The sequence below is a fragment of the Strix aluco genome, chromosome 12 (genome assembly GCF_031877795.1).
Source record: "Strix aluco isolate bStrAlu1 chromosome 12, bStrAlu1.hap1, whole genome shotgun sequence".
Taxonomy (NCBI): Eukaryota; Metazoa; Chordata; class Aves; order Strigiformes; family Strigidae; genus Strix; species Strix aluco.
The window spans coordinates 19484367-19502418 of NC_133942.1; the positions used below are offsets into that span (position 1 = coordinate 19484367).

General features: G+C 45.9%; 1 protein-coding gene across 2 annotated transcripts in view; it reads right to left on the reverse strand.

Moving 5' to 3' along the window:
- Nucleotides 1–18052, reverse strand: part of NTRK3 (neurotrophic receptor tyrosine kinase 3) — a 217142-nt gene that overhangs the window by 51145 nt on the left and 147945 nt on the right. The gene's annotated exons all lie outside the window — the stretch shown is intronic.

Below are 18052 nucleotides of genomic sequence, written 5' to 3' on the forward strand. Positions count from 1 at the left end.
CAATAGCAGGTAGAGAGGAAGCCCCGACCCAAAGGGCTGCCCTTCAGTCATCAGCTAACTCCAGCCAGCCTCAATTCAAGGGAGAGACGTGTTTCTGCAGAACAGCCCTCTCGCTCCACAGAGTGATTTGATTAGCGGCACAGAGCGACTGGATTAGCACCCGCTGAGCTGCCGTAACTTGAGCTGCTGCATCTCTGCTGCAGCACCAGCTCCAACCACCAGCAACGACAGACTACATGTACAATGCTCTCAGAGCTAAAGGTAAGTGTAAAGGGAGCATGTGTGCATGTGTGTGTGTAAAGGAGCTGACAGAAAGGCAAAGCACAATCACACCTTAAACCAACCACTCATCAGATGCAAGCCCAGACCCTGCCAGACTCCCTCACCACATCACACTGAAAACTATTTGGAAGCAGGTGACATTACCTAGTGTGACATATCTGCAAAGTTTAAACCCAAACCAAAGCAAACTCTCATTTTCTTCATGAAAAAATTCCAAAAAAATAATATTAGAATGCATTTGGCACCACTCCACAAACATGTTTAAGCAAAAAATTCTGTCCCAGTTTAAACCACCTGACACTCCTATAAAAACAAAATATGATTTCAAGCTCTTCTCATCTATTTCAGTCCCGTAAATCTGAGTACTAACCACTTAGTTGTTATTTTATAAAAAGAGCAATATAAAGTGCCCCATGGCTACTGGGTGCTGAGCAGTCTCAGCTGGGATGCACAACACTGCATGGTCCTGCAGCAGCACAGCCATCCCAGGGAGATCCTCAAATAAAGAGGCTGCAGCAAGACGAAGGCTCCCGTGCATCACCCCCAGAAAACATTTGACAATGACTACAGCAACAACAAGACGAAGTCTCCAGCACACCTAGGCCTTGCACTGCAGCAGGCTGTTGCCTTTAAGACAATATCCACCTCCTCTTTCTGAAGATTTGCAACTTACTGAAATTACTCAGGCAAGAGCTCATCATATCAACAGAACCCTTCCTTGATCCAACAAGGTAAATCCCTTCACCTGTGCTCTTGTCAATGGTTAAAATGTCCATTAGTATGGAGACCTGGAAGACTTCCCAAAAGAAATCTAATACTCGCAAGGCTCTCTGCAGCCACAGGCATCGGGGTTAGGGAGCAGACACGCAGCTATAAACAAGTTTTCAGTTGTGCCCTACCCAGTCACTGCATCTGCCCAACCTGCTTGTGCCCCAGGCACATGTCAAGATCCCCTCAGGTTAGGACAGACACTCTGGTCTCTCTTGCTGCTGTCATCTCTACAAAGTCTGGGTGCAGGTTCACCCCATGCCTGCCCTTGCCTCTCTATGCACCATATCCTCCTCAGCTGGCTCCCAGGGAAACTGAAACACTGCTGATGGGAACAAAATCTTATTAACATTTCAGACAAAAGACGTAAAAACTGACCAATGATTCCCATTATCACCTGCACCTTCTCAAAAAACTTCTGGCTGACATTAGACTGAAAAGACAAACTGCCTCTCCAGCTTCAGCAGTTTGTCTCCTTAGACATCCAGCACCATCTTCACATCCCGAGGGGATGCTCAGGCTCTGCTTTTTGTATACAAGGGTTAACTGCACAGCTGGGTTCTTCTGAGGAGGAAGACTAAGCCCATCAGGAGACAGGTAGAGGAGACAGGTGGAGTGGGCTGCAGAGGTTTTGCATTGGGCGAAACACCCAAGAGCCCCATGACCACGTATCATTGAAGGGACCTTACACAAAGCATCATCCTCACCAACTCACTGGTACACTCCAGCAGCTCTTGGAAACAGAGACTGGAATTCTTGGCAGGGTGGGAGGAAAAAGGAAAGAGAGAGGGGAAAGGGAATCTTTCTGGTGAATGTGTTTTCTTTCCACCAGCCAGGCCCCTAGGTCCCCTGCTGCCAAAGCACTCAGAATAAAACATTAATTCAATACCACACATTTAATTACACATTATTTGAAAGTGAATTTATTTAACAGAGGAAAATAGTCTTCAGAGAGCATCTGCCTCCCTCAGACTCATGCGTCTGTAGGGATGGGGCTTGGAGAGGAGATAGGAGGAATAATGGTTTGTTTTACATCAGCAGCTATTGCTGTTCAGTTCATCCCTTCAAAAGGGGAGATTTTAAAGAGATAGAGTTGTGTTTTGCAGGAACTTACCGGCTGATTTGATTTTCCAGCTAGTTTTCACTTGATTGGAAAACGCTGCTGCTGACAGATATCACTTGTCTTTCTTTTTTATTATTTTTCTGAGGAAAGGGAGGGATTACTGGTGGAGGGATGGAGGAGGATTGGCTGCCCCTCAAGGGACCACGCAGTAGTCAGATTTCAGACTTAAGGCTTTAACAACGCAGTAATCAGACACTTAACAGCATCCTATTGCCGAGATGGATAATCACAAGAAAGCTGGAAGCGACTGGGTCTCAGCAGCAGCCTTGCAACTTTGAGACTGTCTCCCAGCAGGAACGCAGAGGCTTACCTTCTGCCCTCAAGGTTTCAGAGGCTCTTGGCTATCAGGTCCCCCAGCCTGCGAGTTCACTGCCATGGCTCTGCCTGCTCCAGTGGGGCCAGAAGCCCGGCAGAACCTGCTTTCAGACAGAGTTGAGCCTCACATTTCCCCAGTCAAAGCTGCACTGCAGAGAGATGGGGACTCCAGTACCTGGCACAGGCAGCAGCCCCTCCTTGGCTGTGTGTGAATCATGCTGAGCTGCTGCAAGGCCAGAAAAGAGCTGTTGGGTCCTATGTAGGAAGGAGTTTGCTCTCGGTAAACTCAGACTGAGGTTCCGCCTTTGCTGTCCTCTGGGTTTTGGCATCTCTGCAACATCCCAGCAGGAGGATATCACTCAGGGCTGGGTTAACTGGCTCAAGCCACAATATGAACTTTTGTCCCAACCCTCATCCCCACACTGGGTCTTCCTCACACTCCTTAATCTGGGAGCAGCACCAAAAATATCCCTCATCTTTGCAACAGCCTTGATTAGACTGCAGTCCCCACCTGGAGTGACAGGCAGACATGAAAGTGTGCCATGCATCACCGCTGCTAGCACCCAGCGCTCCCTCCAAGAGGTGACAGGAGAGCTCAGCCCAGGTAGTACTTACCATCACAGCAGGGTACATCTCTGACCAACAGACAGCCCACGACCCTTTTTGGCCTCACCAGACAGATTCTACTGGTGCCATCCTGGTCCCAGCAGTCAATCTCAGAGTCATGCTGCAGTTTGTTTTGCACACCCCAGTAGATATTGCAGCACTGGGTTCAGGTCACAATGGTAAGATTTTCCTTGCAATTTTGAGGATTTAGGGGGTTTTGATCCTACTGTTTCAATGCTGTTCAGTTTCTGCTTTAAGGGATCTAGCCACAGGCGTATGCTGCTTCTGCCTAGTCAGACTCTGCTGTCATTGTCTTCCTAAGAGCTTCTGATCTTAATGTGCCCCCACCATAAATGTTAAAAAATTCTGGTTATACTGAATATGTTCTGGAGACTATGTGACTGTTAGAAGGGTGTCATTAAAGAAAGAGGTATGATTTGGAAGTGGTTTGAGCACTGATCCACAGCTGTAGTCCCTGGTGCAGAACCCACTCTGAACAGAGTAAGAACTGGCTCCAAAGTTAGGTTCAAACTGAAGAAGTATTTTTAGAAGCATGGTTCTCTCCAGATGTGAAAGTGTGAAAAGACTTACAGAAAAATCTGTTGTGACAGAATTTCTGGACCATCTCAAAGCAGGAAATTTAGTGAGAGGGCCTGGTCTTCTACATTTTCCAGCCAGAGCTTCAGGCAGGTTGGAAATGCTTCTAATTGTTGCCAGTCTCACCATCATCACAAATGGAAAAGGACAATTTTGGACAAAACATAGCATCTTCTGCTTTTTTTTTCTTTTCTTGTGTTTCTAGGATATCTAGGTACCTATGTCTTTTCTTGCCCTATGCTTTCTCCTACCAGCTTTCTTTGGTGGTCATTACATGAATGGCTAATGAAGCCAAACTCATAGAACAAGAAAATTCCAGAAGTGAGGCCATACGGAGTGAAAACATGAGGTGCTGAAAGACAGATCTCAGGCTCATGTTATGATTTCATTAGAAAGCCTTTCTTCAGTTTGCCCAATTTCCATCTCTCCCCTTACTTCCCACCTCCTCCGACTCCCTTTCTTGCAGGACCAAGACAGGAGGCGCGCTTACGTCTATGGCTTGATGAGGTGTTCCCTCAGACTCATGTTTTCCTAACACTCCGAACGGACCTTGCTCTGTCTTTATTTCTGCCTGAGGTTTCCTTGGCTTTCTCCCTACTCCTTCTGTCTGCACAACCTCATCCCTTTTTTCATCTTGCTAACTTCTCCTGCAGAAGAAAACCCCTGAAGGAGGAGTAATGTGAGACAGCTCTGCATGCTGGGCTCTAAAATTACTGTGGTTTGGGTGGTTTCAGCAATTGTTATGAGGCAGCAAATTATGCAGAGAGGAATAAAGAGGACGGATCATACAAAGGAATTAGCTAATCTGATGGGAATAGCAGCTGGTCCTCATTTAGCTCTCCAGGTCTTTGCATAGTTGGGGCTTCCTGTACTCCTTTGGTCTATGCCTGAGTCACGAGCAGGATGCAATGAATATTGGACTGGTGATCCTGTGATGATTCACAAAAAACGAAATCCACCTTTCCTTCTCAGGTCCCCCTCACTGTTGAAAAATGAGCAGGGTAATGGCGGGGTGGCTCTAGATGAGAGAAAGGAGCTCACCAGTACCCTGGGTACACCCTGCAGAAGAAGACCTCTGAAAGGCAGCAGCTCAGCCATGCGTCAGCTCTGGAGCTGCTCCATAATGGGATCCGACTCATTTCACAGACACTGCCTGAGCGGAGGCACTGTCATGCCAACACCACCTTCCTCTCCTTGGCAGAAACAGAGCACTTCGAGGAGCAAGAAGTGAACCAGAAAAAGTTCTCCTTGGACAACGGTTTGGAAATCCCTCGTCACCAGGAGTTCAGGACTATTTAAGGAACCACATGCTCTTGTTAGGACACTGCCTTTCCTCCCCTGATGGTACTGCTTTATTGTATCCCCACTGAGTCCTGCCTTTATTATGATTATAAATGAGAATCCATCTTGGCTTATTGTCTCTGACACTCCCAGCGTGGTGAGAACATAGGGTAATAAAACACTGTATATTTGTCCATTTGTCTGTCTGTCATCTTTCAGCAATGTCTCATGCCATTATGAGCCAGATGGTTGGGGTGAATTTTCACAGAAAAACATTACAAACTTCACTGCATGCAAGAGGGGAAAAAAAAAAAATCCTAGTTTTCTCCTGTGGCAAAACATCAGTGGCTGCACCAGGGGAAAAATACCCAGTTAATTCTTCTTAAGGGCCCTGGTGAGACTTGAAAAAACATTCTGCAGTGCTGGTAGCCTCAGAAGACATGATTAATTGCAGATGGTGAAAAGGTGCATGTTCAGCTTTAACCGAACTATGTGTGAGGACTGGATGATTGCTAAGTTGGTATTCAAGACACATGGGGAAGGCAACCTACTAGGATCTTCAGCTACAAAAACAAGATTATATATATACTTTTATATATATCATATATGGCTTAACAGCTTAAATTTAAATGTGTATACTGAAGTTTTACAGCAAGAACATACTGCTAGTGGAAAGGACCAAAATGAGCAAGATTGCTGAGAAAGGAGGGAAAGGGAAATAATGTTTTGCAGTTAGCTGAGAATGCAGAGGCATAAAAAAGGACTTCCCAATGCTGACAATAGCAATTTGTAGATTAATATATGTGGGTGATGCTGCAGAGCACGGAGTGGGATGTAATGGTGGAAAGATCTCCGATATGCCATTAGCTGTTTCTCCTCACTAGCCTAGGACAGGTCTCACTTCATCAGAAAATGTCTTGAACAAGAGTATATATGTTGCTTTCCTGAGTTGTCTTAATTGGAGGGCCAGCATCAGATATTGGGATGGTAACATGGAAAAATCAGAGGCCAGTTTCCACTAATCTAATCCATCAGTCTGTCTGCAAATCCTGTTTCATTATTGCAATCTGAACTTGGAAAGTGACCCCAAATTCAGCTTGTATTATAAAGGTCACCTTGATGTCTTTTCTTTATCAATCAGAGTTTAAATCAAGTCCCTTAACCTTTTCCCAGGGCAGAGATTTTTTAAGCAGGTAATGGGCAAACCTACCCAGATCAATACCCAAGTGCAGATGAGCACCCAAAGTTCAAAACTTCACTCAGACTTCTTGCATTTACACAGCCAGGCTGCAATTCTTCTGCAAACGGAGCTCACATCAAGTCATCCAAGGTCTCCAGACTAGAATTGTAAAGAAAGTAGACAAAATTAAAAAATAATGAAGGAAAAAATAATTACCAAGCTGTTCAAAATCACATCTTCATTTCTGGAAGGAGTTCAATGAAGGAAAAGATTCTTATGCTGTCCAGCTTGCTTCATTTATCCTTTCTTCACAGATAGTGCTGTATCTCCATTGCATAAATTGCAGTCTCCTCACACCATGTCTCCTCCAGTGTGGGTACATTCCCAGTGCTGCTCACGGTATTGCAGAAGGGTGAAAAGGGTCCTCTTTCCCTCTCTGGCTCTCTTCTCTCACTTGGGATTCCTCTCTCAAACACCTCCTAAACCAGAAGAGGCACTAGGCACGTTTGGGACCTTGGCCGTAGTCAGCACTGGTGAAAAATCACTCATGTCCATGGTGTTACAGCAGGGATGACTCTGGCTCCTGTTTCCAGTGTTTCCTTGCGGATCGTTAGCAGACATTATGAAAAACACAGATGATTAAGACTGACTGAGGACACATCACTTTTAACCTCTTTCCAATTGGAAACACTTCTAGCTATAGCTCCTTTCTGTCTCATGGTTTTAGAACAGATTTCCGTGCAGGCTCTTATTTTAAATCCTACACCAGTGCTTCTACTCCCAGTCATTAATCTCTGATGCTGGTCCTTGTCAAATACTTGCTGAAAATCTCAGTGTACTGTATCCACTGAATTTCCCTTATATATAGTGGCAGTTAGATCCTCAGGGAACACCAGCAGATTAGTTGAGTGTGACCTCCCACTACTTCAAGCCACATAAGTCTGGCCTTCACAGAGTGTTGCTTTTCCAGGTGTTCTCCCACAACATCCCTTAAAGTTTAAGAAGATTTCCAAGAATTTCCCAGAGCAAACATTAAACTTGCTGGCCTGTCTTTTGTCCCCATTATGTCCACCACCTTCCAACTCTCATCCATCTGCCCCATTTTAGACAGGCAATTTAAAATGTCAGTGAATAGCTTGTCGAATCATGTGCATACCCACAGGTGTGTAAGTTATGGGATGTGCTCTCCATCTGTAGAGGATTCTCACCTTGTCCCATGCCCTTGAACAGCTGGCCACTGATATGGGGAGATCTTTCTCTTCATCCTCTATAAAGTTGGATGCAATTTTGGCAGATGAAAAATATTTAATAATCCTTCTCTCCTCTTATCGCTGATACAAGCTGGCTTTCGTTCTCTGTCATCAGTCTAAGTTCTCCATATAACACTCTGAAGATAAGCAATTTCTCCTCCATAACCTCCGTACCAGCTCACAGTTCTCAAAACTCCAACCCCCCCCCCCTTACTGTGAGGCCCGTTTCATTGTCTCTCAGAGATACTTATGTGCAAAAGGACCTTGCTGTCTGAAATACACCCTCAGCATTCCATATGGCTGTTGCTTTCTGTCCTGTTTACTCCTGCTTTCTTCCTCTTCCTCTCTCTTTTCACTGTGATACTTCAGCAGTGCTTCAGCACGGTCTCTATCTCTTGCTCAGACAGCCTGGTATACATCAGTCCTTTCATCCCTTCTTTTATTGTCTTTATTTTTACTGGACTGAATGTTTAGGGCAGGCATCCCAACTGTATCTTAAAGACCTGCATTAAAGCCCAGCCAGCTTTCTTCAACTCATTTTGCATTCCCTGTAAGCCTGCTCACCGAGAGGCCAGTGGTTTTGTACGCTGCCCTTTCTGCAGACCCTCCTCAGCACTTCAGCTCTGCAGGGAATATAATCACTGCATCCTAGATGCTCTTCAATTTCAAGTGTATTTATTACAGCTGCTCAATTTCCTTTAATCTGTCATTTCTCCTTCTCCTCCCCCCATGATTGCCGCCTTTTCACTGAACTATAAGTGCACTGAAGGAGGCTTTTACCTCTGACCCTCGCTGCCCGCTCCAGCCCCATCCCTGCACTGACTCACGCTGGGTGCCTTGTGCACTGATTATCGCTTGTTACCCATGTGGCTTAACGAATGTGCCCAGCCCTTGCAAACAAGTGCAAATGTTGCAGACAGCACGCTCCCACTGGTGACCCCTCGGGACTAATTGAGGGAGAGAAGACAACACTTTCATGCACAAATTGCCAGTATCATCAGCACCGAGATGGAAATAAAGACCAAGAAATTCTCCCAGGCTTGTCTGAGAGAAGGAAACCTTAACGACAGAGAGTGCCCGTGTCTGCCAGAGCCTTGTAAAACAGCATATTTCTGGCAGGGTAGAACTATGTTTTTATGTAGGGGATGCATGTCCCTTTGGTGACAAGGTTAGGTGTAAAACCACAAGCATCCTTTTGGAGCTGGAGCTGAAACAGCCAGAGAAGCCCCAGCTGATATGAAAGACATCAAATGCCTTCCTGTATGTTAAGCTGTGTGAGCACGCACACACACCAAAGTTTAATTGGAGTATTAATGTATTAAAGCACTGACACAAACAAACAGGGACCGCTTTCATAAGCTACAAAATCATTGAGTACATTGTAATTAGTTGGGCTTGTTAAACCACTTAATAAGCAATAGATAGCATGGGTCTGATGCCCCTGCGCCTTGGCTCAGTGGGAAAGACAGGCAAGTGCTTAAATATGAAATGAGTTCAGTTCTTAAGTGAACCCTTAAGAAATATAATTTAATTCCCTGTCATAGGGAACTTCTGCCCAGGGCAGACACAGCTGAAACCAGTGCCAGGGTCACAGGTTTCTCTTGGGGTCATTCTTCCCCTGGGGTCCTGCTCTCTGTCTGGCCATGCACTCCCACATTCTTCAGTATGAACTGCAGTAGCCTGGGGAAGGCAACACACTTGCCTCAGTTTCCCTTCCTGAAAAGGGCCTCCAAACTATACCCATAGCAAGTCTTATTGACTATTGATTGCAAAAGTGCTCTAAAAACCTTCAAACAGGACAGATACAGAAGAAGGGAAGCAACACAACAGGACAAAACACCATGCAGACAGCATTTCTCAGTAGATCCCAAAACTTTACAAACTCACTGTAGACTCATAGGAGTCCTTTCTCCTTTGCAATCCTGTCCTTTCAATTCACTGAACAATTTCACAGGAGCAATCTCATGCTTCAGCCTTGACTGGAAGGGGTTGGGGTGAAATGCATTTCCCTGTGCTTACCCAGGCCCTTTATTTGGGTACCAAACCTGGAACCTGTTGGACTAGAGGCTGTATGAAGCTCCATAAGGATATGCCTAATTTCGTTAGAGAAGAGGAAATAGCTGCCACATGCTCACTCCATGACCAGGGAGCTCCCAGGCTGCATCTGGCAGTTTCCAAGGAGAGGTGGGAAGGGCTGGCACTGGGAGCATGGGAGAGAAAGCACCGTGCTGGGCACAGGGAGGATGTTACCTTTTCAAATGTTGGGCTTCTTTCCTTGTGACACCTCATCTCTTGGGTACTCTGGGGAGGAAATACCTGGTTTCTGAAACAGGTAACAGGAGCATGAAGCATATGGCTGTATCTTAGCATGCAGTATGTTGATTTGGATGGGATAAGGAGAAGGGAATATATTCACATAACTCCATATGACACAGTGACGCCACCACAACTTTCACAAGCTCACAAAGTGGACCAAAGTAGTGAAAGCCGGGAAACCATCCAAAACACAGCCCAAAAGCTTTCTGTCCTGTGAGTCATTATCTGGACTCATGCTGTGATCACCCTTTTCTCACACCCCGAGGAGTCCCAGGACAGGGGACAACTCAACACGAACACAATCAGAGCAGGCATGACATCTCTAGGGTTATTCAGCATCCCTGTATGCAGAACAGGCAGGCAGGGCCTTAATTTTATCCCAAATTCCAGCTTACACCCACAACAATACCACCTATCCACGCGCTCCTGCACAGTCCAGCTGGCTATCCAGCACCTGACTTAAGTCTCCCCCAGCACATCACCACGCACAACAGCACCTTTCAGAGAGCGGGTAGAGAAGCTCCCTTAAACACCGCCTCCACGTAAATCCACCACAGGCACTTGAAGTTCTGCAGCTATTCCTAGATCCCAACTGGATTCTTCTTTTCATCTTTGTTCTGCCTCCTATTCTAGTGCTGAACCCCAGGCCTGCTGCCTTGGAGCTTCCTCCAAACGCTGCATTCATCCATTTTTAAAGGTGACCTTCCAACTTTAAAGGAAGTTAGCAAGCCTCACTGTCTTCATTTGCCCTCTCCTCCTTTTCAACTTGCTCTTTATTATGAATTAAAAAGGGGCCTGAAAGGTTTCTATATTAAAAAATAAAAACTTTAGAAGGAGTGCATGTTTCCAGATCATTTCTCTCCCAGTTTTTGCAGCAGCCTTCTTGGATGTCACGGCGCTTGCTTGCTGCAAACTATCAACTGCCAGCTCTGATGGTGAAACCTGCTTGGGTGTTTGGCTTCCTCCCATCCCCATGGATGCCTGCCATCCTCACCCCACCACTGGCTTCCTCCTCCCTCGTGCTGTCACTGCTGTTTGGCAAAACAGTGCCCTGAAATGTTCTGGGTGAAAAATAACCTTTCAGGGAGCAGGGGTGGAAGTGGGGTTATTTTTAACTTGGATCATACCAGACACCCAGGTTACTCTGTGGCCTCATAAGCTCTTCTGCTGGCACAAATGAAGAGCAGCAAATAAATGAAGTTCTCTTTATCTCACTTTACTGCCAAAGCTACATCCTACAAGCCCTGAGGCCGTACAGCAACAGAAAGGGAAGGTGTCTCCTGCCCTTAGCAATAATAATATTACTCTTGCCAATGAATTGGTCACAGTAATTAAAAAGGCAGTAACAAAGCAACATGATAGTTTCCTGCTGTTGTGGTACAACATTTTGCTATTTAATCAGGACAGGCAGGACCTGAATTTTTACTGCAATAAAACTGAAATAAGAAAGAAAACTATGATTTTATAAGATGAAAACTCAACTTTCAGCCCTTCTTTTAGATTACAGAATCAAACCAAAAAAACACAAAGAAAAAAACAACCAGCCAACCAACTCTCTTCCACCAGTGTTTTCACTTTTTGGATTATGAGTTCTGGTGCTATTCAGACTGGTTCTGTTGAATATTTCTTTTTGCCAAGAGGTCAGGATGCCACAAACGAGTGCCACACAGCCACACTCTGTATTTAGTCATCAGCATCAGCCTCCAACCCAGAAACCATAGACACTTTCTGTGCCATGGACATCTGGCTGCCAGGAACAAGGCTGACACACACAACTCATTTCATGCTGTCCACCAAGTGACCACAAATGAGCAGGAGCCCTTATTCACAGTTGGCTTGTGACACACTGAGTCTGGAAGTGCCTGGCTCAGTCAGAAAGCAGCCAGCCATCTCTTTCCAAACCATTCAATTACATTTTCCCCTGCTACTGTGTGCCAGACCCAGTGTTAACCCTTCAACACTGTTTGATCCCAGAACATACCTAGGACTCTCAAATTCTCCATCCAAGCCAACAGATCCGTGATTCTCCCGGCAGCCCCGCTGTGCTCTCACATGCTCACCAGGACATACCCATTACTCTTTTAAAGGCCAACCATCAAGCTGCGCAACAAGGGAAGCAGTTGATTAGGTTCTTGCTACAATTACCTACTGAAAGTGGGAGAGTACTTCAGATTTTGGGAAGAAAAGAGGGCTTCCCAAAGCAAAGGCAGGGCTGCAGGGAGAAGATGCTACCAGGTCAAGATTTAGTACAATAAATAATGGAAGGTTCCTCGCCTCATACCCTCAGCCTTTCCTTAGCTCTGATGTTCAGTTTCATCTTTGGGCTATGAATGATTCATGGAGCCTTAAAATATATATAATCTATATCTCCTAGAACAAAGTCTTTATTCAGGGGGTTGTGAGGGAGCAGGGAGCAGCATGTGCAATGCCTGCACTTGGGCTGGAATGTCCCTTGGGAAAGGACCCTTGTGGCTCCCCGCTTCTTTCTAAACCCAGAAGCTGCTCTGAGCTTGAAGTTGAGCTCTGTGGGAGGCCCCAGCTCAGTCTCTGTGACACAGGGACATGCTTGCTGCTGGGGGTCTTAAGAATTGCTTTCTTGAATCATGCCCAGGACCAGCTCAGAGACAGGCTCTTCTCATCCATCCCTGGCAGCCAGAGCGTACAGATACCACCAGTGCACTGTAGGGGACTTAAATCATTTATGCAGGATTACAGGTTGGGAAGCTGCAGCAAAAACTTACCTCCATGGCACAGCGTAATCCACTGACTTTACCATCCTGACTTTCAGTTCTCTGCCTCAGGCAACAGATCACATATAATGATTGTGTCTCTTCCCTTAGAAATCCAACACCAATTTCCACCATGAATATTTGATTCCTACTATGCATACAAACACAAATATACACACATCCCTGCACCATGATCAGTGAACATCTACTTACTTCTCCAGACAAGAACATCATTTCAGGCAATTCCAAGGATGTTATGTTAAAGTAACCTCCTTTCCAACTGAAGAGATGGTCATCCTCTGATTTCTTGTTGGGGAACCTAAGCATGGGCCTGGGTAAGATCTGGTAGAAGCTCCAAGCCCATGAGGATCCGTCCTTACTCAAAAGGGAGCACAGGCAAGAGATGGAGAGGTCTCAGATGGGTCAGGCTTGGCAGCAAAGTCCTCTGTGGCTCATGTCCAGCAAGCTATGGGATGCCTCCCTCCCTATGCTGGCAGGCCAACAGCCCAGGTAGCTGGCAAACCTGAGCTCTACAGTGCTATAAACTAATGGCATAGACATGCCCCAAAAGGTTCAGCCATCCCTTCAGGGGATCACCCAAATAGATTCATATGCAGCCCATTTGTTTTCAGTGGTCCTTTCAGGATCAAAGACCCAGATTTCAGTCTGTGCTGCATCTATAGCTCATGATCACACATTTTCTTGCTCTTTGGAGTCTTACAGATCTTCTTCCTTAGAAGGGACACTGTCGAACCTTACTCATTTGGGTGTACCTGATGATATCTTTTATGCTCAGGAGTCGTCTTTATTTCCTAAAGATCACTCTGGTTTCTTTGGCGAAAGATGTTCTTCTTCCCTTGTAAGACTGCTATTGATATCCATCTGCCATTTTCTTTGAGGCTCAGGCCAGTACCACTGAATCCAGGGAAGGAAATCTGGCACAAGATTAGATGGTTCCAGCATTACAGTCATGCAGAGGAGCTTAAGGGCCTACACAGAACAGTACCCAACTCCCGGGAGTCCCCTCTGAGGTTAAGAGGATTAAACTGAACTTTCAGTCTAGTCATAGGACGGTATTTTCATCCAAGATGCACTGTCAGGGACTTTGCTGCCTTCTTCTGAAGCTGTGGCTATACAGATCTTCTGTTGGGATTGAGTGGCAAGTGTTTCATGTGGCTGCAAAAGAGGCGTTCCGTCTGTAATGCACACTCTGCTGGCACCAGGCAGAAGGGTTAAGTCACACCAGAGCGTTTTTTGCTTATTGTTGATGAAAATAAGAGACTAGCACTATCAAGTAGCCACCCTTGCAGTTCTGTGCTCCTGAGCTTTCTCAAGGAGTGAACAGTCATGCCGAACACCTCCCACAGCTCTGTCATACCTGCTGGCACCCCGGCTGCATCCTCCAGCCGCCAGTCCTGACCTGGGCAGTCAGACGGGAGCAACAGTGGGCATTAACCTCAGCCTCCAGCAGCACGTGGCTATTCTGGTTTTCTGCTCGCACACAGTGCCAGACCTGCAGCATTTCCAGCCAGAAGAGCCCATGCTAGTGCCTAAGCAGGGACTGACAGTTTCTCACTGATACTGTCTAATGCAGTCAGTTACCCTTTATGCATTTAGAGCGGATCCATCAAAATAATTCCTGCTAGAGGTCTGAATTCAGCATATTACACACAATAGCTCCCTGGAAGGAGAAAAATGACACTTACCTGTCTCTAAGCAAGTCCCTTCTCAGTCGCCTGCAACGTCTGTGCATTGTGAGATGTGATGGCTGTGGGGGATGTGTACCTCTGGAGTTGTTCTAGCAGCGCTGAGTGCATGACTGGAGCTTAAACACTCTTAAACTTGCAACCCCCTCTGGCACCGTTTGATGAAAAAATGTGTCTCAGGAAACAGAAAGCAAACCTGCAGCCACCTTCAGCAATCTACGAGGGACTGGACCAGGCACTACCAAGGAAGGAGTGACTACAGCTGCTTCTATCATCCCCAAACATTGCTTGGCACTGATGCAGCAAAACCAAAACGTTCTGTTGATCTCTAAAATTACCTGTTTAGATATCTCTAAAACTACCAGGCAACAAGGCCTCATGAGGAAATCTGGGCAGAGGTACAACTCTTTAGCCTGACAAAATGAGCTCACATTGGTGGTGTTTGAAATGTGTGTACTGCATTACCATGATGCCACCTTACATCCCTGTTATTGACACCAGGGACTGAATCCCAGCAGGACCAGGCCCTGGACACATGCAGAACATCAACTTGCAAGACCATGAGCTCCTTCTCTCTTGTATCAGATGTTGCAATACACTCCACCGCCTCACCACTCTATTCCACAGACTGCAAACATCCCTCTTCCCTTCTCCCAATTATCTTAATAAACAGCCTGAACACATCTCTGACTCACTTAAGATAATGATGACCTGGACATGATTAGTTTGTTCAGATATCCTGGCAGTTTACTGAGCCTAATGTGACTCCAGTCTGGCTCTTTCTGACTTCTCATGAAAGAGGCTGACCTCCAGCAGTGGCTGCACTGCGATCAGCATCCCACATAAAGATCAGACGCAGGCTGCTCCCAAAATTCAGACTGGAGCCATGAAGGCTACTTGATCTGAAAACAAGCTCTTAACTACTCCAAAGGCCTGAGCAACAGCAGTTTTTCTTGCCTGCAGACAGACCCGGTGGGGTGGTACCAGTCGCAAAATATGAAACAGAAACTTGGGGTTAAGGACAACTCCAAATACCAGATTACCTAAGAGCATCCTTGCATATTACATTTCTGGCTGTCTGAAACATTTATTCATCCAACCTGAGAGCAAAAGCAGCATCAGTCAGTCAGTCACATAATATCTGAAGCAAAACCTTGGAGAAAAAAGGCCAAATAGTCTGAAGTCATAGGCAAATCCTTACAAAAAGCCAACTCATCTGCAGGAATTGGGCACAGGTCACAAATGACTCACTAGCAGCAGAGCAAATCATTTAACCAGCGTTTGGAACTAATCTCTCCACTTTGTAGAGAACAACCAAAATTTATTTCTGCTGATTAGTCAGCAGTTACACTCACAAGATCAAAATTATTATCAAAGTTCAAATGTAGTTGTCTTGTACTTGCACTCTGCTTTACTGCTGGAGAGACCATCATCTTCTCTTAGTGAGGGAATCATCCCTCATTTATTTACCAGGGCTAGGAGTGTGGGTTAAGATTTATTCTAGCTCTTAACTTGACAAACTCAAAGCCTGAACTCCACCTCAAAGTGCTTTCTGGCAAAAGCTCAGTTTACACTCGTTTGAATTTCTGTACTGATTTCAGTAAGAACAGGCACTTACCACTTCTCTAGAAACCAGTTAATAAATTCTAATAAGGAAGACGGACAAACAACCCCCAAAATGCCAATGCTGCATCCAAGGAGGTGAAATTCAGAACTGAAGAACAACATCAGGAACTGACACAACCAAACTGAGCTCCCAGCAGAAGCAGAATGGCATCGTATCTGCACCCCTAAGCCCTCTGTATCTTCTCTACATGTCAGTTTACAAAAAGCACAAAGCAAACCACATCAGGCAAATTAACTTATTTTTACCAATGGATTTCTTATGTTGTTTTTTAGTGGTCAAAGCAAAGCAGTATCTATGCGATCCCCCATGCTGTGGACACAGGGTAGGATGTCCTACAGCCTGCAGTGCACCTCTGTGGCACACAAGCTCAGACCTCCAGAGATGTGGGGCCAGCGGCTGTGGCATCAGACCACACGCTGGCACCACCAAGGAGCCTGCCTGCCATGAGGAGAGTTGGGGGTGGGGGACATCAGAGAAACCACGAAAGATACAGGCAAAGCAAAATGCACCACAACAGCAGAGGAAGATACGTCATTGCTTCACCAGGTAAAGAACCTTTTCCAGCTGTGTGTGTGCCAGTTTCCTGTCATATTCTTTCCCCTTCAAAGTGGCTGTATACACTTTCCCGCAGCCTGTTAAACTTTTCTGCCAATTGATCAGGGTCTGCAGGCACTGGTAAATACAGTTAATAAGGGCTCTTTGACTCACTGCATAAACCTCACCACAAGCGCTTCAAAACGTTAAGCAAAAATGAAGTCACCCGGCATTGATTTCTTGCATGTTCTCTTCCTGCTGCTCATCCAGAACTGTGGTTTTTAACTTTACTACTGTGTCTAGGCCTCTTTATCCTCTGCTAATGCCAGGGCTTAACTCTGAGGATCTGCAGCTTGTTCTGGGTACAAATGAGAGCAGAGCGGTGACATACTGCTGCAGTTTGCTGAAACAGCAGAAGCAGCTTCTTCTGACTGTCCACAACTCCTGGGACTTCTGCCCCTGCCTCCCTGGACAGCAGGGCAGAGACACATGTTGAAAAGGCCAAAGACCTGGTGGTAGAGAAAACCACCACCTTCAAAAGAAGCTCCGGCCTCTGGGGAAAGAAGGGCTGACTCCTTAAAAGCACATCTAAGTAAACAGAAGAGCAGCAAAGAACATCAAGACTCAGCTGGTGCAACTTGGATAAGCGGCTACGGAGACTCGGTATACCCTGATCATGTCCTACAGCATCACACACATCAAACACTCGCCTGCAACAAGCCCAAGCCCAGGGTCCCACCAGGCCATGTGTTGCTTTCATCATGCAGAGTGGTATTGTGCCAGAATCATACTGTGTCCATCACACTCACTCCAGGCATGAACTGAAAGAAATGTGACTCCATCTTTTTAGAGTCAAAACACAAGGAAAAGAACTTTGCTTTTCTGCTTGTACACATGCAGGCTCCACACTGTATAAGAAACGAGAAGGCAGGGTTGTGATTTTCAGGAGAAGCTGATATGTACCACTGCCTGCACCCTATCAAACCAGTACCCCAAGCTCCTTCAGTAATAAGCTCTCTAAACAGCTCAAGAGTAATTTGAAGCCAGTGTGGGGAGGGAGAGCAGGACAGCAGTATCAACTCAACTGTCTTGAAGAGCACAGAGCCTTCACATGGGTACATCAGGCAACAGAGGCGACCAAGAAAGAAACACAAGGAGAAGTGCCCAATCCCTCTACAATGCATGTCAGATCCCATTGGCATAGTTAAGCTAGCTCCTTGGGAACTGGCAGCATCAAAAACATTCTGGGAACTCCTATGTAAGGAATCAGTTGCCCTGAAATACAAAGCAAAATGAACTAAGGCTGATCGTACCAGCAGCCTAAGTAATTGGCTAATCAACCTGTTTGCAATGTTTCTGGGCTCTGAAACCTGATAACAGATCCTGGAGTAGTGGGGAGGAAAAGGCAGAGCTTCCAACACCCATGTTTGTTTCCCACAACTCAGAAAGGAAAGGGAAATAAGCATGAAATTCGATATAGCTCATCCCATGTATAAGGTTTTATGTCAGGAGACAACCATTTGTCTCAGGCATCACAGACATCCCTAGGAAGGTAAAGCTCTCAGGCATCATAGACATCCCTGGGAAGGTAAAGCTCTCAGCCATCACCTAATCCTGTGAACCACAGCACCCAGTCACTTCTAGAAGCATACTCATTAGAAGGGAATAGCATACAGAAATTCACTCATATCATCATTTTGAGACATTTCCTTGAAAGTCATGCCAGGAAGTTACAGGA